Here is a 19,725-nt window from a genome sequence, read left to right as displayed (position 1 = left end):
TGCCACCAGGCCAGCCCCAGCTACCCTTTTTTGAGTACTATGTATGTGCCAGGCGATTTGTTCAAAGCTGGGGATACAACCTTGACTGTTGACTGTGTCACAATTATGTGAGTCTTTTTGGTCATGGATATAATTAACAAATGATGATGTGTGCTAACTTCCTTACATGCAAGAACTCATTTAATCCACGTAACAAATCTATAGGTTGTTCCCATATAATGTCTTAACGTCTCTTTGCCCTGTCCTGTTGTCTATGACATGTGTGGTGGCTGGAGCTCTAGCAACCATTTTGGACCATGAGGTGACCTTGAGAATGAAAGCCACATGCTGAGGAATGTGGAGCAGAAAGACAGGAGGAGGCTAGGCTCCTGATAGCTGGTAAGGCTGCCAAGTCAGTCTTGGGCTGCTTACCTTCTGGCTTCTCATGGAATGAGAGAAAAAGGAAACTGTTTTGTCAAAACTACTAACTTGGGTCTCTGTTCCTGGCAACTAAATAAAATTTCTAGCTACTAACACTTTCTCAGAATGCTTTTTGTGGAACTCAAAATAGGTCCCTCCTTTTGTTCTCTCTCATAAAACCTGGTTCCTTTCCTTCATTGTCCTGATTCCAATTAAAAGAAATATATACTGCTTTGTTGTCTTCTCCATTGGACAGTTGGACACATGGGCAAGGACACTGGGTATAGTTAGACAGGTTGTGCACTGCACAAATCCAGGGGGAAGCATACAAATAGCGGTCTATATGAATGACAGTTCTTGAAATTGTGTAGTGTATAGCCTGTGTGACTGTACCTGGCAGCCCTCTCTACAAGGTCAGGAGGGACCTTGACCATAAGATTTATCAGTGTATTCCTGGCACTTACCATAATGTCTGGACCATGGGCATCCTAAACAAATAGTGGCCGCAGGATGAATAGATGAGCAGAAATGATGGATGCCCTGAGATGGGTACTGAGGGCACAGAGATGGACGAGCCTCGGAAATGATGGTGACAAGGTGTGGCTAGTGCTCTAACCCAGAGAAGAACAAAGGATTCTGGGACTCAGAGGGGGGTGGCCCCACTCTTTGGGGAGCTGGAGACTTTGTGGACAGAGGAGGCCCTTCTTTATTTGGGCCTCAGTTTTCCATCTGTAAAGAGAGGGTGTGTAGCAGAAAAGTGGTTTTGTTTGAAGTTTATTTTCTCTTTTATTTTATTTTACATCTTTATTTGCCTTAAGTAGGTAATACTTGCATGATAGAAGAATGAAATAGGGCCGGCCCGGTGGTTCAGTGGTTAAGTGCGCACGTTCCGCTTTGGTGGCCTGGGGTTTGCCGGTTTGGATTCCAGTGCGGACATGGCACCTCTTGGTACGCCATGCTGTGGTAGGCGTCCCACGCATAAAGTAGAGAAAGATGGCCACAGATGTTAGCTCAGGGCCAGTCTTCCTCAGCAAAAAGAGGAGGATTGGTGGCAGATGTTAGTTGAGGGCTAATCTCCCTCAAAAAAAAAAAAAAAGACTGAAATAGTACAAAAGGCATAGGGATGAAAGTAATTTTCCTTTCACTCCTAACTCCTGGAATCTTCCCTACGCATCTGCATCCTCTGCACCTCCCCGCCCCTTCCCTGCCCCCCCCCCCCCCCCCGCCAAATGAGCTACTATTATAACCACTTTTTTTTCCCCTGAGAATAAATTTCTTTTTTATTTGATGAAAGCAATTTGGGAAATCAGTATTGTGCAGGTTGGGGATGTAGCTCAGTGGTAGAGCGCATGCTTAGCATGCATGAGGTCCTGGGTTCGATCCCCAGCATCTCCATTCTATTGCATCCTTTCTCGAAAACATCTTTTCCTACCTTTGTCACAGCCCATTCCTGTAGAATCTGAAGTTTGTTATCTTGCCTCTAAGTACATGTATTTTGTTCCAGTTATACTTGTTTTATTTTTATCTTTTTGAGGTATAATTGACATATAACATTAGTTTCAGGTGTACGACATAATAATTTGATACTTGTATATATTGTGAAATGATCACCACAATAAGTCTAGTTAACATCTGTCACCGTACATAGTTACAAAATGTTTTTTCTTATGATGAGAACTTTTAAGGTTTACTCTCTTAGCAACTTTCAAATATGCAATAGTATTACTCACAATAGTGACCATGTTGTATGTTACACCCCCCAGGACTTAATTATTTTATAACTGGAAGTTTGTACTTTTTGACCTCCTTCACCCATTTTGCTCACCCCCCACACCCTGCCTCTCACAGCCACCAATCTGTTCTCTGTTCCTATGGGCTTGGTTTTATGTTTTATTTTGTTTTTTTTTTAGATTCCACATACAAGTGAGATCATAGGACAATTGTCTCTGTCTGACTTGTTTCACTTAGCATAATGCCCTCAAAGTCCATCCACGTTGTCACAAATGGCAGGATTTCCTTATTTTTTTATGGCTGAAGAACACTTCCTTGCGCGCGTGTGTGTATGTCCCATTTTCTTTATCCGTTCATCCATTGATGAGCACTTAAGTTGTTTCCATGTCGGGGCTCTTGTAAATAATGCTGCAATGAACATAGGTGTGTGCACAGATCTTTTCCAGTTAGTGTTTTTATTTTCCTTGCATAAATGCCCGGAAGTGGAGTTGCTGGATCATATGGTATTTCTATTTTTAATTTTTTGACGACCCTCCATACCGTTTTCCATAGTGACTGTCCCAATTTACATTCCCACCAACAGTGCGCAAGGGGTCCTTTTCCTCCACATCCTCACCAACATTTATCTCTTGTCTTTTTGCTAATAGCCATTCTGACAAGTCTGGGGTGACATCTCATTGTATTTTGATTTGCATTTCCCTGATAATTAGTGATATTGGGTATCTTTTCCTGTACCTGTTGGCTATCTATCTGATGTCTTCTTTGGAAAAATGTCCATTCAGATCCTCTGCCCTGTAACCAGTTTTTGTGTGTGTGTATCTTCCCAGAGTTATCTGTATAATGCAAGTATACATATGCTATATATGTATGTACTGAATTTGAATATCTTTAAAATAGAAATGTATTTCTTTAAAATAGTATTCATTTTAAATCTGAAGTACGGGTCGAGAAAATAATGATTATTAGTGATTATAAAATGATCTGAAAATAATTTTGTCGTTACTCACACACTGTTTTAAACCTTCTGACTTTTTTTCATCTAACACAATGGCTTGGGATTGTTTCATTGATCTGACCCCCTGTTTTATTTAAAGGACTGTCTAGTGGGCTATTCGACTGTATGGCTGTAGTATAATTGATTTAACTGGTCTCCTGTTGGGAAATGGAATATTTCTGATCTTTTGCTGCTACAGATGATGAATATCTGTACTTCAGTCTTTTCACACATGTGCAAATATATCAGTTGGTTAGATTCCTAGGGGTGGAATTGATGGCTTAAATATTAAAAACGCTTATAACTTTCACAGAAGCTGCCTGCATGGGGCTGTTCCAGTTTTCCCTCTCACCAGCCTGTTCCCCATCACCTTATCAGTGTATTACCAAACTTTTAGATGGGCTGTTTTTATCAGATTCTCTTATTATGAATGAAGTGATCGGCTTTTCCTCTGTTTAAGAATCATTTGTATTTCCCTTTCTGTCAACTCTCTGTTCATCTCCTCTGCCCATTTTCTATTGGATTGCATTCTTGGTCTTTTCATTATCCATTTGTAGAAACACTTTATGAACTAGGGGGATTAGCCCTTCGTGATGATCAAACTTTTGATCTTTGTCAGTCTGAAAGGTGAAAAATAGCATCACGTTGTGGGGTCCCTGCCTCTGGGTGAGGCTGAGCACCTTGTGTCTGAAATCTGTTGGTATTTTCGTCTGTGAGCTCTGATCAGGCTGTCTATATACAGCAGTGCTTCTTAACTGGGGTCATACCTGAGGATCCCTCGGTGAGATGTCTTTGAAATACAAGGACGGAGCCCCCAGCCTGGGGGTTCTCGTGCAGCAGGTCAGGATACTTCTAAAGGGCACCCTTGCTGACTCGGATGTGCTCCCTTAGTTCTGAACTGGGGGCACTGATGATCCAGGGGCCCTTTTCTGCTCAGTATTGCTGTGGAGCAGACATACAGCAGTGGCATGGAGGAGGAGAATTGTGCAAGGAGAGAATCAATAACCCTCCCAGCTGTGGGGTCCCCTGGGGCTTGCAGATGGAGCAGCTCAGGGGCTAACGTGGCTCAGCTCTCGTTGCCATGGTAGCCGGCCAATACATGGGCACTTGCTTTGGGAATCAGTACCCCATGTGCCTGCTCTGGGGTTCGTGAGCTGGGTCTTCAGAGAGGCACAGGGATCTGGGAGGGGCAAGCCCACAGGTCAAAGAGACCAGAAACTGTATGGAGGAAAAGCTTCCTCTATTCTCCCCATCTCTTTCTCTTTGGGAGAATCAGTGATTCCATAATTTTATTTTAGAAGCAGCAGCCAAGAAGAAGAAGGTTTAGGAAACCTAAAATCCCAGTATTGCTGTTTTGTCTTGAGAGCAAAGCTTGAAACAGAGTCTGCACAGGAAGTTTGAAGGAAATTAAGTTAGGGAGGACACAATTAGAGAAGGGAGTTTACAAGGTGGAATTAGACCTATACTGTATCACTTTGTGCAGTTTGATTTTAAATTGCTTTAATATATTGAATACAGACAAAGTAATATTTATAACAATACAATGAGTACAAATCTAATGTTACCATTACTGGGTGGACTCCCCAGGGGTAGACCCAATATTTTACACCCAGGGTAGATTATTTTTTTATTTTTTAATTTTTTTTTAGCTTTTTCATTAGCTTAGTGTTTTTTTTTAATTGAAGTATAGATGATTTTTTAATACCTCTCTCCTTTATACAACAAAACTCTTTTCAATAAGAATCATTTAATGGTCAGTAATAACCATTATTTTCTTGATTCATACTTAGATTGAAAAGAAACAATTTTAAAAGAAATATGAATTTCAATTTTAAACATATTATTCAAGTTCAATAAAATATTTAATATATGAATCAAAAGTTGGAATTACCCAAATAATTTACACCTTATAGCTCATACCTTTTCACTGTTTTAAGTTTTAAACACACAGAGAAAACTTCAAGTGGTCAAATAGAACGACAGAAGTGATGAGACTCTTTCTTTTTCTTTCCATGGCTGTGCTATCATTGTTTATTTCCAATGTTTAAACACAGGAATATGTAATATCACAGAGGTTAAAGATGTGAATTGTGCCCCCAACAGACCCAAACAAATTCAAACTGTAATAGCTTACAACTGAAAATGAGCGGATGTCACTGAATCTGCTGTGTCCGTCAGGGGCTGGCTGTGTAACTCGTTCTCCGAATTAACTTCCGTGCAGAACACAATGTTTATTAAAGGTTCTCTCCGTCAGGGACCACTCGGAGACACGAACCACACCGGTAATTTGAACAGAGAAAATTTTATAAGGAATTATTAACTAGTAGAAGGGACTAGTTACAGAGAAAGGTAAGTAAAATTATAAACAGTGTGGGAATAGCTGATGCAGGAAGCCCTCCAGGGCTGAGAGAGGTACTCAGGTGTTGGTTCTCTATCGCTGAGTACAAACAGATCAGCACAAATTTAGCAGTTTAAACCAATACCTATTTAACCGCTATGGAAAAGTCCAGTGGTCCCTCAAAAGATTAAACAGAATTACCACATGATCCAGCAATTCTACTTCTGGGTATATACCCCAAAGAACTGAAAATAGGGACCTGAAGAGATATTTGTACACCTATGTTCATAGCAGCCTTGTTCTTGGTGGCCCAACGGTGGAAGCAACCCAAACAGCCATGAACAAATGGCGAAACAAAACGTGGTCTATCTACGCAATGGAATATTCTTCAGCCTTACACAGGATGGAAGTTCTGACACATGATACCACATGGATCAACCCTGAAAACACGCTAAGCGAAATAAGCCAGTCACAGAAGGATAAACACTGTATGATCCCGCTTATATGAGGTCCCTAGAATAGTGAGATGCATAGAGGCAGAAAGTAGAATATTGGTTGCCAGCAGCTGGCGGGAGGAGGCATGGGGGTTTATTGTTTACTGGGTACAAAGTTTCAGTTTCGATGAGGAAGAGTTCTGGAGATGGATGGGAGTGATGGTTATGTAACAATGTGAATGTGCTTGATGCTACTGAACTGTACACTTGAAAATGGTGAAAGCGGTAAATTTTATAAGTGTATTTGGCCACGGTAAAGAACGTTAACCCCCCCGCCTATTTGTTAGCTCACAGTTCTGTAGGTTGGCAGTGCTTTACTCAGAGTATGACAAGGCTGAAATCAAGGTGTCGGCCAGACTGAGTCAGGTGCAGAGGCTCTGGGGAGGCCTCTGCTTCCGAGCTCATTCTTGTTCTTGGCAGAGCTCAGTTCCTCGCGGTTGTAGGACTGAGGTCTTCATTGCCTGCTGGCTGTCAGCTGGGGGCCACCCTCAGCTCCTGGCTGCCGACCACACTCCTTAATGTGGTCCCCCCCCATCTTCAGGCCAGCAGTGGCATGTCAAATCCTTCTGCGCTTTGAATCTTTACCATTTCCTGTCTCTGACCTCCAGACTCAGACTGAAAGGACTCGTGTGATTGGGTCAGGCTCACCCACCTTTCTTACAGTCAACTTTGCCATAAAACATAACGCAGGCGCCTTAGAAGTCATGGTACTCTCAGCGCTGGGGATTATACAGGGCGTGTACACCAGGGGGCGTCCTTGGGGCATCTTAGAATTCCTCCTACCACACCAAGGAAGGAACACACTGGAAGACGCTGCCTCCTCAAGGCCGAGATTTAACCTTGCGGGAGAGGCGGAGCTGCGGTTCACCGCATAGTGGCAAAGTTCGCTGAAGCAGCGCACTCCCGGGCTGGCGAGCAGGACACATTCCGTTGGGATGTCGGTCAAACTCAGTAGGAAGCCTCTCATTAGGGTGCTCGTGAAACTCCCTGGGAAGCCACCTGCTGGCTGCCACGCCGGAGGAGCCAGTAAAAAAGCACTGGAGCCAGGAGAAGCCCCTTCCTTTTGCGGTGTCTCCCCAACGCCCTCTACCGACAACCTAACGTTATACCGGCTGGCGGGGGAGAGGTTTGCAGGGTCCAGCTCCGGTATCTCAAAGCGGGTCAGAGAAGGATGGATTTGGAGATGAGAGACAAAAAAAATGATAACTGGCATGAAGGACGAACAAGAGAATGGGAAAATTTGAAGTTTACATATATGCATATATGTGCATGTATATATCTAGTAATTGCAGCAATTTTTAGAACTTAACAAAAGCTTTTTTGGGGGGAGAAGTATTTTATCACTGACATTGTTTAGAATTGCTGGCACTTGGTGAAAGTAAAAAGCAGACTGATTTTTAACTTGTTTTGTTGTTTCAAAATTCTCTACAGCAACGAACACTATATCACGTGTGCCCCTATATCACCTGTGCCCAGGGTGGACGGCACTATTCCTCTTGATCCTGTCTGCTTCTCTCTTCTCTCAGAAGTCACCACTATTGTGAATCTTGTGTTTATCATTCTGTTGCTTTTCTTTGGTTCTGCCTACCCTATTTGTAGCTGTACACAATATATTGTTTAATTGTGTGGATTTCTGAATTTATGTCAATGGACTCAAACTGTGTGTATTTTTCTGCAATGTGCTTTCCCGTTTTACGCTGCAGGACATTCACACTGGGGCATGGCTCTAACTTGAACTCTGCACTTTGGGCTGTCGCCTCACCATTCCCCATCATTTGCTCTCAGAGTCGTCCCCGATTTCTCCCTCATTGAGGTGGACACCCGTTGCTTTGACCTCTCCACCATCCCCTAGTCTGGAAATATCTCCTGCTGGTTTTCCTTTGGGGAACCACTTCTCTCTCGTGTTCATTTCCAAGCAAGAGAATTGTTGTTCTAAAACCCCAAAGAGATAAAGAACTTGCCATGCATGAAATGCAGGTTCTGTGCCATCCAACATGGCAGCTAACGGCCACATGTGGCTATTTAGGTTTGAATGAATGAAAATTACATGAAATAAAACATGTGCTTCCTCACTCACGCGAACCACATTTGAAGTGCTCAATAGCCACGTGTGGCCACGGGGTCCCACGTTGGACGTGCCGATACAGAACATTTCCATCATCACAGAAAGTTCCTTTGGATAGGGCTGGTCTGAGGCAACTGGAGGCTGGTGCTCAAGGGGAATGTTGGAGGTGAGGCTGGAGAGGGGGCGGGGATGAGGCCATGTCGAGCCTTGAAGGTCTTGGTAAGGAGTCTGGATTTTGAGTCTAGTTGGAAGTCATTGATGGGTTTCAAGCAAGGGTATGCGTTGCCCGATTTGTTTCAAAAGGATCGCTCTGGCCGCTGTGTGGAAAAGCTTTGCAAGGAGGCAGAAATGGAAGTGGGGGTGGGGTAGGGTGAGGGAGAGAAGAGGGAGGGGTAGTTAGGAGGTGTTCGAAGTGGTCCGGGCAAGGGGTCACCGGTTGTGGTGGTGAAGCTGGACTGAAATAGACAGACACCAGAGACCTTTAGGAGGTAGGACCAACAGAACTTGCTGCTGGTGACGACAGGGAGCTGTGGTGGCCGTGAGCGTGGCCTCGCTGGCCTCTGGGGAGTGTAGTAGATTCAGGAGCAGACCTTACTACTCTAAACCAGTGGTCTCAACTCTGGCTGTAACTCTGTTGTCTTCGGTAGGAGCTTTAAAAATTACAAATGCGCAGGCACGCCCCTTGGGAATCTAATATAATTGTCTTGGAGTGGGGCCTGGGCATCTGTATTGTTTTTAAAAGCTCCCCAGGTAATTCTAATGCGCATCCAAGATTGAGAACTGCTTTTCTAAGTAAAAGGAACACTAAGCAGCATGTGCTGGCTTCCGGCACAGTAACTGGAACAGAAGTTGAGTGGTTGGTGGTACAGCCCAGGGTCTGCCATGCACCCCATCCAGAATAATACTTAATTCGTGAGGCCAGGAATAAAATAAAATGGCCACAAAAAGGTAAGGATGTAGCTCAAGGCATCAGTGGGTTAAGAGCTCCAGCTTCAATGGCAATGAAGCTGACCTTGGTGATGGCATTGACATCAACAGTCCTGGCACAGTGATTCATGGGACTATCAGTGGCGATATCTCTACTGATAAAGGGGTAACAGTTCTGACATCAGCAGAAGGCAACACTATAGCTAACAAGAGCAGGAAAGGCAGGAGTGGGAGACGGCTGAGCCCTGGGGTCACTGGATTTGGCATTATTTCTGTCTGCCGGCATTGTTTTCTTGGGAGGACCCCTCTCCGCCTCTTTCCCTTGTGAGTAGAGTTGTCCATCATTGTGTCCCGCTCTGGCCACTGACTGGGCCAGTGACAGTGTAGCTTCCTCCTGGATTCAGGGACTCGTCCAGAGGTGGTTACAGACCTCAAACACTACCAATCCCAGTCCTTCCATGAGATTTTATATCCAGATGCTGCATGAGATGGCATCATTTAGGTTTGCAGGGGAGCAAACTTTGCCACCCCAAAATGTGTCTCTTTGGCTTGGTTATTTTGGGCTGCTTATTTATAAGAATAAAAAACTCAGGGAGAAACTTGGACCTCCCCCTAACTGCCTAAAAGAATTTAAGATAGAAGGTCTGTTCCAGGAAGGAGCTATCACCATAGAGAACCATAGTATAATATGAACTAGGTGTGGTAGACAGAGAGGAACCTAGCAAGACCCATTTGATCAAAGTCCTCTCCACGTCTTATCTCTGCAAGGCATGACAAACATTTGTTTACTGAACATTTGCTTTTCCATCTCCATGTGAACGACCTTCCTCCTCTGTGAAGTCCCAAACCACCACCCCTAACATCCTCTTTTGTTTTCAGCTGAAGATAGTATTTAAGGTGGTGGCTTCGGCCATTTTGATGAGTTACTCAGTTTTCCTGGGTTTCTCCCATGTATGCATGTTACTTAACTCTGTTCAATTTTCTCTTGTGATTCTGTCTCATGTCAATTTAATTCTTAGATTAGCTAGAAGAACCTAGAAGGGTAGAGAAAGGTTTCTTCCTCCCCTGCAGGTCCTTTCTGTGTTAGTTATCAATTGCTGTGTAACAAATTGCTCCAGAACACACTGCTTGAACAAGAAGAATATTTTATTATCGTTTACAGTTTCTGTAGGCCAGGACTTCAGACAGGGCACAAGGGGATGGATTGTCCCTGTTCTATGACATCTGTGTCCTCAGCTGGAAGACTTGTAGGCTGGGCACTGGAATCATCTGAAGACTCATCTACCCATGTGTCTGGTTGTTGATGCTGGCTGTCAGCTGAGCCAAATGGGACACTGCTGTGTATCTGTAGCCTCAGGAGGTGGCTGAGCCACAAACCAGAGTCTAATCACCCTCATACCACTGGGAACCAGCCCTCATGGGGCAGTCCGGGGCTGAGTTCAGCACACCACTCCTGCAAGGTGACTTTCACCGTGCCTCTAGCGTCACTGAACACAAAATACACTTCATTTTCTGATCCTGGGCGGGCAGGATGTCATTGAGCCAGCTTGAGAAAAGAAGTTCAGCCCAAAGATAAGTGGAAACCAAATTTGTCTGCCGAAGTCCGAAGGTTGGGGAAAGATCCGGGGAGTGGGGCTGGTTTATGATATTGAACACGTTGTTAATTACCTTGAATGGGTCCCACGTGATGCTTTTAAGCACGCGGGTTTTGCCCAGGGAGGATGGAGTGGGGAGTTTGGTTTGAGCCAGGGGCAGGACATGAGTGAGGTTTTATAGATCCGCATGCCCGGCTGGTCTGAGCTCATCCTTGTGCTGACGAGGCTGGTGCGGTCAGTGGGCAGAGGGTGTGATCCCCGTCAGATCTGAACAGTGAGGGAGGTTTCTTGTTCCTCTCTGTGTCGCTGTAACTCAGAAACCTTGTGCTGGAGTGTAGTTGGGGCTGTGGTTTCTTCCCCTGGGTGTGTTCTTCCCAAGTGCCACCTTTCAACAATTTGTTTGAGGTGTGTCACTATCTGATTTATGTTCCAAACGGGGACACACTGTTAATCATTACACTGGGAAAACAGGTGCAAAGATGTTATGGGCTCATGGAGTTGTATGGTCATCCTACGTAATAGTGGTGACATGCCTGTGGAAAGATGTTCGAGGAAGTGGTATGAAAGCAAGACTGAAAGGCAGCTAGGGAGCAGAGGTGAAAAGGATAGAGGCTTCTTAACGGGGCTGGCTTCTGTCCCAAGACTCTACTGCCTGCTGGTCCAGCTTGCCACTCCTGTGCTATAAGCAGCCCCCCATCCCCTTCCAGCCTGCTCAGTTGGCTCTGTTTAGGGAGAATTGTCTGAAAAGGTGTGGTCATGACATGCATCGTGGCTTTTTAACTTTCTAACTGATATATAATATATGTAAAGAAAATTTACATATGGAAATATGCAAAGGCAGATGAGGATTTAGAATGTTTCTCGGGCTGGAACATTTGAAGTTCTTTCATCCTGCTGGGAGCAGAGGTTTCTTGTTGTGTTCATTTCAGCCTCCAAATCGATCACTTACATTCGTTTCCTACGGTGGCTGTAACAAATGACCACAATCTTAAGGCGTAAAACACAGATTTATTATCTTACGGTTCTGGCGGTCAGGAGTCTGAAATGGGTGTCACTGAGCTAAAATCAAGGGGTCGCAGGGCTGCGTTCCTTCTGCAGGCTCCAGGAGAGAATTCACTTCCTGGCCTTTTTCGGGCTTCCAGAGGGCACCTGCATTCCTAGGCTCATGGCCCCTTCTGTCTTCAGACCAGCAACGCCCAGTCGACTGTCTCTCACATTATCTCCCTCTGACACTCACTTTCCCGCCTCCATCTTTCATGCTTAAGCACCGTTGTGATTACAGTGGGCCCACCCAGACAATCGGGGATGACCTCCCCATTTCCAGGTCAGTGGATTAGCAACCTTAACTCCATCTACAACTGAATCCTCCTCACCATGAAACACAACATAGTCATGGATTCTGAGGACTAGGATGTGGACAGCTTTGGGGGGCCCTCATTCTGGCTACCACACATGCCTATATTACCTGTTCACTACTTAGGGGAAAAATAATTCCACCTCAACTCATTATATTGTTTTCACCATCAAACAGTTCAGATCCTTGTCCAGTCGACCCTCCCTCCACCTCAGAGGCACCCACGATTCTGATTTCTATCACTGTCTCTTTGTCTTGCATTTAAAAAAGATTTCATACAGATGAAATCCTACAGCATCTGTGCTTTTGTGTCTGGCTTCTTTCCCTCACCAAGGGGTTTTGAGATTCATCTATGTTTTGCATGGATCAACAGTTTGTTCCCTTTTCTTGCTGAGATGTAGTCCATTGAATGGATGTACCACAATTTGTTTATCCTTCCTTCTGTTGATGGTCATTTGGGTGGTTTCCAGTTTGGGCTATTATGCATAAAGCTGCGATGGATGCTTTTGTACCAGTCTTTTTGTGGGCCTGTGTGTTCATTTCTATTGGATGTAAACCTTGGAGTGGAATGGCTGGGTCAAATGTTGGGTGCAAATTTACATATTTACTTTGTTAGATACTGCTTGGTTGCTTCTTGATAATGGGCTTCCTAAAAGAGGGGGAGATGGAGAATGTAGGGAGGGGGTCCCAGGAGGAGAAGAGCTTCAGGGACCACCGGCATATAAATAAGGTGGGGATCATAGGCACGTGGCACTGGGCACGTTATGAAAACCCATGAGGACAGCTCCTGAGCCCCAGCCACTTTTTGCCAAGTGGGAACAGGAAACCCAGCGTTGCCAGAGATTCTGATTTTAATCTATGGGTCCTTGACCTTGGCCACCCACTGGAATCACCTTAGAGTGTTAAAAACTGCTGATGCCTGAGTTCCACCCCCAGAGACTCTGAGTCAGAGGGATGGAGCGTGGCCTGAGGCTCTGAAGCTTTTAAAGGCTCCCCAGGTGATTCTGATGTGCAGACAGGGGGCGAGAACCACTGTTTGAAAGCAAGTCCTTCTCAAACTTTAATGTTCAAGTGTGAATTCCGGTCTGGAACATCTGGGGTGGGACCTGAGAGTCTGCCTTTCTGACAAGGTCCCAGTTGGTGCTGCCGCCACTGGTCTGTGGGCCTCACTTTGAGTAGCGGTGTTTAAAGAGAAGCTGCAAATATGGATTTTAAAATGGGAAATCTCCTAACTAGAAAACAAACAAAGCATTGTGCACACTGAACAAGTCTGGGGGCCGGATCACGCTGTGGGCCACTGGTTGGATGTACTTCTCTTTCTCTCGCTCTCAATACCTCTTTTGTGGGGTTCCTGTTGTGGGCAGGACACAGGGGTCTTGTGAGGTCTGAGACAAGGTCCCTGACTTTCGAGGCTCAGAGATGGCTTGGTCTGGAGGCAGGGATGGGCAGGGAGGTGGGCCGGCTGTCCCTGTTCGGGGACATGGCAATCTGGTAAATGCCTCGGAGCAGTCTTCCCCACACCACCCCAGGGCAATCTCACCCATAATTGGCATAACTCGTTTTCCTGCAGATGAGAAGAGGCTAGACAGGTCCAGACAGCTCCCCATCACACCCCGGCCTTAGGAGCACGCATTTCTGCTCTCCCTTTATCAGATCAGAGTCTTCCATCAAGCTGTCTGGTTCTGTCTTATTCAATTAAATTTTTAAATTCAATTTGACCCGTGCATTCATCTTCTTTGAAATCTGAGAGACGACAGCATCCGCTACAAATTGAGAGTAAATGGCCGAATTAGCTTTCAGAGAGGATTCAACAAGACAGTTTCTTCCCAGAGACCAACGGGCTCTTTGCAGGCAGCTGGGCCGTGGAGGAAGCTGGCTGGGGGCGTGGACGGAGGGGAGGGGAGTCATGCTTACCCTTCACCTTGGGGTCCTTGGAGAGACAGCATGGCACATGGCCCCTGAGACCGAGGCATCTGGGGCCAAATCCATTTGGGTGATGTCAGACGAGTGCTTGAAACTCGTGCCTCAGTTTCCCCATCTGTAAGATGAGAATGTTAACAATGGTCCCTACCTCCTGGGGTGTTTGGGAGGATTAAGCACATCCACACACAGGATTGGGGAACCACATCACCCACCCATTTACCCGAGTGGGAATTAAACCAGGCCAGCTTGGCCAAAATGTCACCCAGCAAACTCCCCCTCCCCCCACAACCAGGTGTTTTTCAGGGGGTTTAACTGAAGGACCAGCATTCTGTTTTGGTGACGGAGGAAAACCTGACTGAGAGAAGTAACACAGTAATGCTCAGAACCCTGCTTACTTTAAGGATGATATGTAAGATTTTTCAAAGCAAATTTTGGATTACATTGGAATTTCGCCTGAAATACTGATTTTGTGTTTTTTCAACAATATCCATGTGATCTTGGACTTCACTATGTCCTGTTTGATCTTTGTCCAACCTAGTGAGGTAGGCAGGGCATGTAAAAATAGTAATAACAGAGCGTGGTGGTTAAGATGGAGAGTTTGGGAGTCAGACGGCCTGGGTTCAAGTTCCAGCTCCGTCACTTACTCTCTGAGGTACCGGAGAGAAATTCACCTCTCTGTGTTTTCATTTCCACCTCTGTAAATGTGGAAGGTCATGATGATGATGATAATAATAATGATAATAATAATACTCATCTCATGGTTGTTCGAGGGTTGATATACATAAAGTACTTGAAACAGCGCTGGGCAACACTGCTTAATAAATATTAGTTAAAAGTCATGGCAATAGTGATTAGTAATAGTAAAAGTAGTAATAGTAATAATAATTTTTAAAAACTAGTGCCAAACCCTGCGTGTTGCATTTGATGCGTTTTATTGCCTTTCAGCCGGGAAGGTGATGCAGAGGTCATGAGATTTGCGGGAGCCCCATAACCACAGGGCCAGCTCTGTGGCCCATGTGTGCCTTTAGCCTCAGCCAGCACCCTAAGAGAAAGTATACATGATGCCACCTGTCCCCTCGAGGGATAGACGACACCAGGACTCGTTTATTGAGCACCTGCTGTGTGCAGGGCTTTGTGCTAAATGCATGAACTCATTTACTCTTCACTGTGACTCTGTGAGGTAGGCACTGTCATGAGTCCTACTTTCATAGAGAGAAACTGAGGCACAGGGGCCCGCGTCTGACTCATTTCGGGCATCCCAGTACCCTTCCCGGCTCTGTCGAGTGTTTGCTGAATGAAAGGTTGTCTTCCGCTTGTGCGATTAACGTGTGGTCTGTTTCACCCATCACGAGAAACGGGGGGGAAAGAGGTGAGCGGGGTTTCGCGGGGAACACATAGTGAGGCCAGTGGGCCCAGGGGCGGAGACCCCTTGGGAGAGGCCGACGACGGGACCCTCGCGACGTGCCTTCCGGCCGGCTGCGAGCCTTGATGGGGAGTCGGCGGACAGAAGCCGGCCAGGCAGCAGTGGCGGCGGAGGTTCAGGAGGCTGAGCCGGGGGTCCGACCAACGGGGAGCCCCCCCAGGACGACACGCGGGGCGCCTCCCCCGCTTAGAGACGCCTGGCTTCACGTCGGGAGGGGGCAGGGTATTTGTGTGTGTGTGGGGGGGGGGGCGGGGCATGAGCAGGAGAAAGACTTTGCATGGTCCCACCTGCGTTTGCTTCTGACCTCCATTTGACTTTCACTTTCGCCTCTGGGGACCTGTGAGGAAAGATTTGAAGGAGGTGAGGGAGGTGATTCAGGACAAAGGATGGGACAGGTGGGAGGAGTCAGGATCTAGTCACACAGGGGCCTCCTCCTATGAGGGAGGAGGCGGTGGCACAAGACATGCATGAGCTTCTTTAATCCTGGCAAAGACTGGACTGAGAGGAACATGGAGCTCAGAGAGGTTAAGCGACTTGCCTGAGGTCACACAGGTGGCAGGTGGCAGAGCTGGGATTGGAACCCAGAGCCATCACCACATGGCCTTGGCTCTTTACTCCCTGTAGTGTTGGGGAGACCCCCAGTCACTTTCACTAGAGGCCCATTCCCACCAGCAGTCCGCTCCACACTGCCATCTGGGGACCCCTGCATTGAAGGGAACTCTGGGGACAGTGAGCATGGGCCCAAAGGACGGTTGGTGCCATCAATCGATTTCTTTTCATTCCGGTGCTGCTGGATTGCAGGAAATGAGCTGGGCCTGCGCCTCTGGGAGTCCCTGGGGAGGCTTTGGAAGCCCCTGTTGCCAAGGCAACCCAGGCCACCCCTGGAAGCACCTGGTCCTGCACTCGCTCCTGTCTGCCTGGTCCCAGCTGCTTGTTGGACTTCAGCCAGCCATTCCTGCTGGCCTTTCTGGCAGGAGGGGGAGGGAGAGTAGAGCAGGGAATTCAGGGGTTCCCCATGACAGGTATTTCGTCCCACGCTTGCTTGCTCCTCTACTCAAAACCCTACAGCAGCTCCCGTCTCACTCGCAAGCCCTGCGTGATCTGGCCTCCCATTGCCTCTCTGGAATCATCTCCTGTCACTGTCTCCTCACTCTGGTCCAGACTCCTTGCCGGTCTTCAATACTTTAATCTGACTCCCACCCCAGGGCCTTTGCACTTGCTGTTCCTTCTGCTTGGAAGGCTCTGTCCCCAGATGCCATCCCCTCCTTCCACTCTTTACTGAAATGCTGCCTTCTCTGCAAGGACTTGACTGAGTACTTTACAACTTGCCATAACATCCCCATGTTGCCCATCCCTATTCCTTGGTCTATTTTTTGCTATATATACTATAACTAATATACAAACGAGCTTACTTATTTTTCTTGCTTATTGTTCTGCCGTCTGTGTCAGGTAGCCTCTAGGAAGGCCCTCAATGGTCCCCACCTCCTGATATTCATGCCCTTGTGTAATCCCGTCCCACTGGGTAACTTGCTTCCGCCCAGTAGAATACGGCCACACAGATGGGATGTCAGTTCTGTGATAGGCTGTGACTTCCGTTTTAGCAGCCGACCCTCTCTGTTGCCTTCTCAGCTGGCGTGCTGTGACGAAGCAAACAGCCGTATGCAGAGGCCCATGTGGCAAGGAATTGAGAGAGGCCTCGGCTGACTCCTAGCAAGGAACTGAGGCCCCCAGTCCAACGACTCGTGAGGAACTGAATCCTGCCCACACGTGAGGTTGGGAGCTGATCCTTCCCCAGCTGAGGCTTCAGATGAGACCAGCCCTGCTGACGTCTTGATGGCAGCTTGTGAGAGACCCTGAGCAGAGGGGCCAGCTCAGCTCTGCCTGGGCTCCCGGCCCATAGAAGCTGGGAGAGAAGCAAGTGTGATGCTTTCAGCTGCTAAGTTTTATGGCAATTTGTTCCACAGCAAGAGATAACGAATACAACCCCCTCCTAGAATGTCAGCCCCACACTCTTGTTAAGTTTGCCGATGACCCCAGGGCTTGAAATCCAATGGAAACTTTTCAGTCTATGCTCTGCTTGACCTTGCATAAGAAAGCTGCTCCTCCAGCCCTGGGCCCTTAAATGTCCCCTGCCTGGCTGGCCACCTGCCCCCACAGGGAGCAGAGAAGCATCTGGACACACACGGCAGGCACCTGCTGGGGCCTTGCTTTCTGAGGGACCAACGGATTCGTCTGGAGGGAGGTTTCTGAGACATTGCTTGGTTGGGACCCTGGGGCGTGCTCAAGGTGGAGGGACTAGAGAAGACAGGAAAACATGGTACTTTCCTTAAGAAAGCCCAGACTCCACTGGGGGGAGAGTTGCTGTGGGGACGATTGGCCTGTTTCCCCACCTCTGTCCTTGGAGATTTGTCTTCCTCCGGGTGGCTTCTGGAGGCTGCAACCACACTGCTGGATTCAAGGGTGACAATGGACCCCTTTTAACCTCTGACCCTATTCTTTTGTCTTCTCTTTTTAAAAATAGTTTTTTTGAGGCATCCTCTATATACCATAAAGTTCACCCATTTTAAGTGTAGAATTCGATGATTTTTAATACATTTACAGAGTTGATGACCACTATCGTGATTCAGTTTTATATCATTTTTACCATCCCCAAAGATCCTTCGTGCTCATTGACAGTTAATCCTCATCCTCACGTCCAGCCCCAGCCACCACGAAAACACTCTCTGTGTCCAGATCTGCCCTTTCTGGACATTTCATGTAAATGAAATCATACAAGGTGTGTTTTTTGTTTTTGCCCCTGGCTTCTTTCACTCAGCATGAGGGTTTGGGGGTTCATCCACGTGGTGGCACGTGTCCTTTTTATTGCTGAGTGGTTTTCTGTTGTGTGTATGTACCTGTCTTCCTCTATTCACCACTTGCTGGGCCTTCGCATCTCTTCCTCTTCCCGGTCGTTGTGCATAACACCGCTGTGAGCATGCCCACGAGGTCTGTGTGGACGCGCGCTTTCATCTGTTTTGAGTTGCTACCTAGGAGACCCTATTCCTCACGCCCCCGGGAAGTGAGGCTGAGGTGAGGCTGGAATGTTTGGGGAGAGTCTGTGAAAGGCTCAGCGAGAGACACGGAGGGAGCTTGAAGACCGCCCTCGGCCTCCCTTATTTCAGCCTGACCCCCCTTCCTTGCCCCCAAGGCGTCGTCCGGAGTCTTAAGGTTGGGCTTGGGAGCTGGTCCGTCTGGGTTTCAAACTCCGCTGTGTGACCTGGAGCAAGGGACTTGAAAGATTGTGCCTCAGTTTCCTCATCTGTGGAATGAGACTCCCGAGAGCACTTCCTTCTCGGGCTTGTGAAGATTGGATGCGCTCGTGCACGGCGCGGGGTGAGGGTTTAGCCCCGACGTCCAGTCCCCTCGTGTGTGTTTGCTTCGTCTCCTGCCCCAGGACCCAGACCCAGGAAGGGAGGGGCTCAGACAGTGCCCTGTGGCTCGTGTTCCAGCAGAGCCAGGACCTGGACCAGCAAGTGCGGAGAAGCAGCGAATGCAGGTAAGAAGCAGGGACCAGAAGGAGGGTGGTTGGGGGCTCGGGCACGAGGCTGGGTGGAGCTGGGTCACATCCCCACTCCGCTTCCTAGTCGTTCCTAGGACAACTATCCCTACTCCACAGGGCTGTCGTGAGGACGGAGATGTATGAAAAGCATACAGCTCGTTGGAGGTGGCCAGTGAACTGGGCCGGGTACTCTGGGCTGTAGAGCCAAACACACCTGGGTTTGAATCCAGCCCTGCCATTTCCTAGCTGTGTGGCCTCCTGAAGCCCCTTGGTGTCTCTGTGCTTTGGTTTCACTGTCTATAAAATAGGGATAGGAATGTTGACTTCACAGGATGATGTGAAATGAAACGAGCTGGCACAGTTTGCCCTTAACTTACCTGGTCAATGGGTCACTCAGCTGTTTATCAAAATGCAGTTTCTCAGCTTTGTCTGAGTCAAAACGGAAGTGGGGTCCAGAAATTGGTAATTTTAACAAGCAGGTTTGGGAAACACCAAGATAAGTATGGGAAGTGCTTAGCTTTCTGTATACTTATTTTCATTTTATTAATTGCAGCGCATGACGCGCAGCGTTATCGTAGTTACCACTTTGTGCATTGAGCAGAACCTGGCCATGGTGGGGCGTCCGTGCTGTCTCCTGCTGACGGGGCACCCTCGCACACCCCCTTCCGTTGCTCCTCCATCGCCTTTCTGCGTCCTTGCCCAGGCAGCCGCGCTGCGCCACGCCGCTTTCCATGGCACACGATCCATCAGCTCAGGTCAAGCGTTGCTGAAGGGGTCCCTCTCAAGGCAAAGTGCTTTCTCTGCTAAACTCATTATTTCTCCCAACAGAGCCAGGAGAGGGTATTGTCTTTAAAACTCACTCAGGCCCAGCCAGCCGTGTTTCTCAGCACTGTTTGCTTTTGGAGAGTAAAGGCATGATTATTGCCTCCTGGATCAGCCAGGGT

The 19,725-nt window shown here is 47.4% G+C and overlaps 1 non-coding gene across 1 annotated transcript; it reads left to right on the top strand.

Moving 5' to 3' along the window:
* Positions 1–1,722: 1,722 nt before the first annotated feature.
* TRNAA-AGC (transfer RNA alanine (anticodon AGC)) lies at positions 1,723–1,794 on the top strand. The gene has a single exon. It is a non-coding gene; the product is annotated as a tRNA-Ala (tRNA).
* The last annotated feature ends 17,931 nt before the right edge of the window (positions 1,795–19,725 follow it).

The sequence above is a fragment of the Equus przewalskii genome, chromosome 12 (assembly GCF_037783145.1).
Source record: "Equus przewalskii isolate Varuska chromosome 12, EquPr2, whole genome shotgun sequence".
NCBI lineage: Eukaryota > Metazoa > Chordata > Mammalia > Perissodactyla > Equidae > Equus > Equus przewalskii.
Note: the sequence above shows the minus strand (reverse complement) of the source record. Positions and strands in the feature narration are given on the sequence as shown.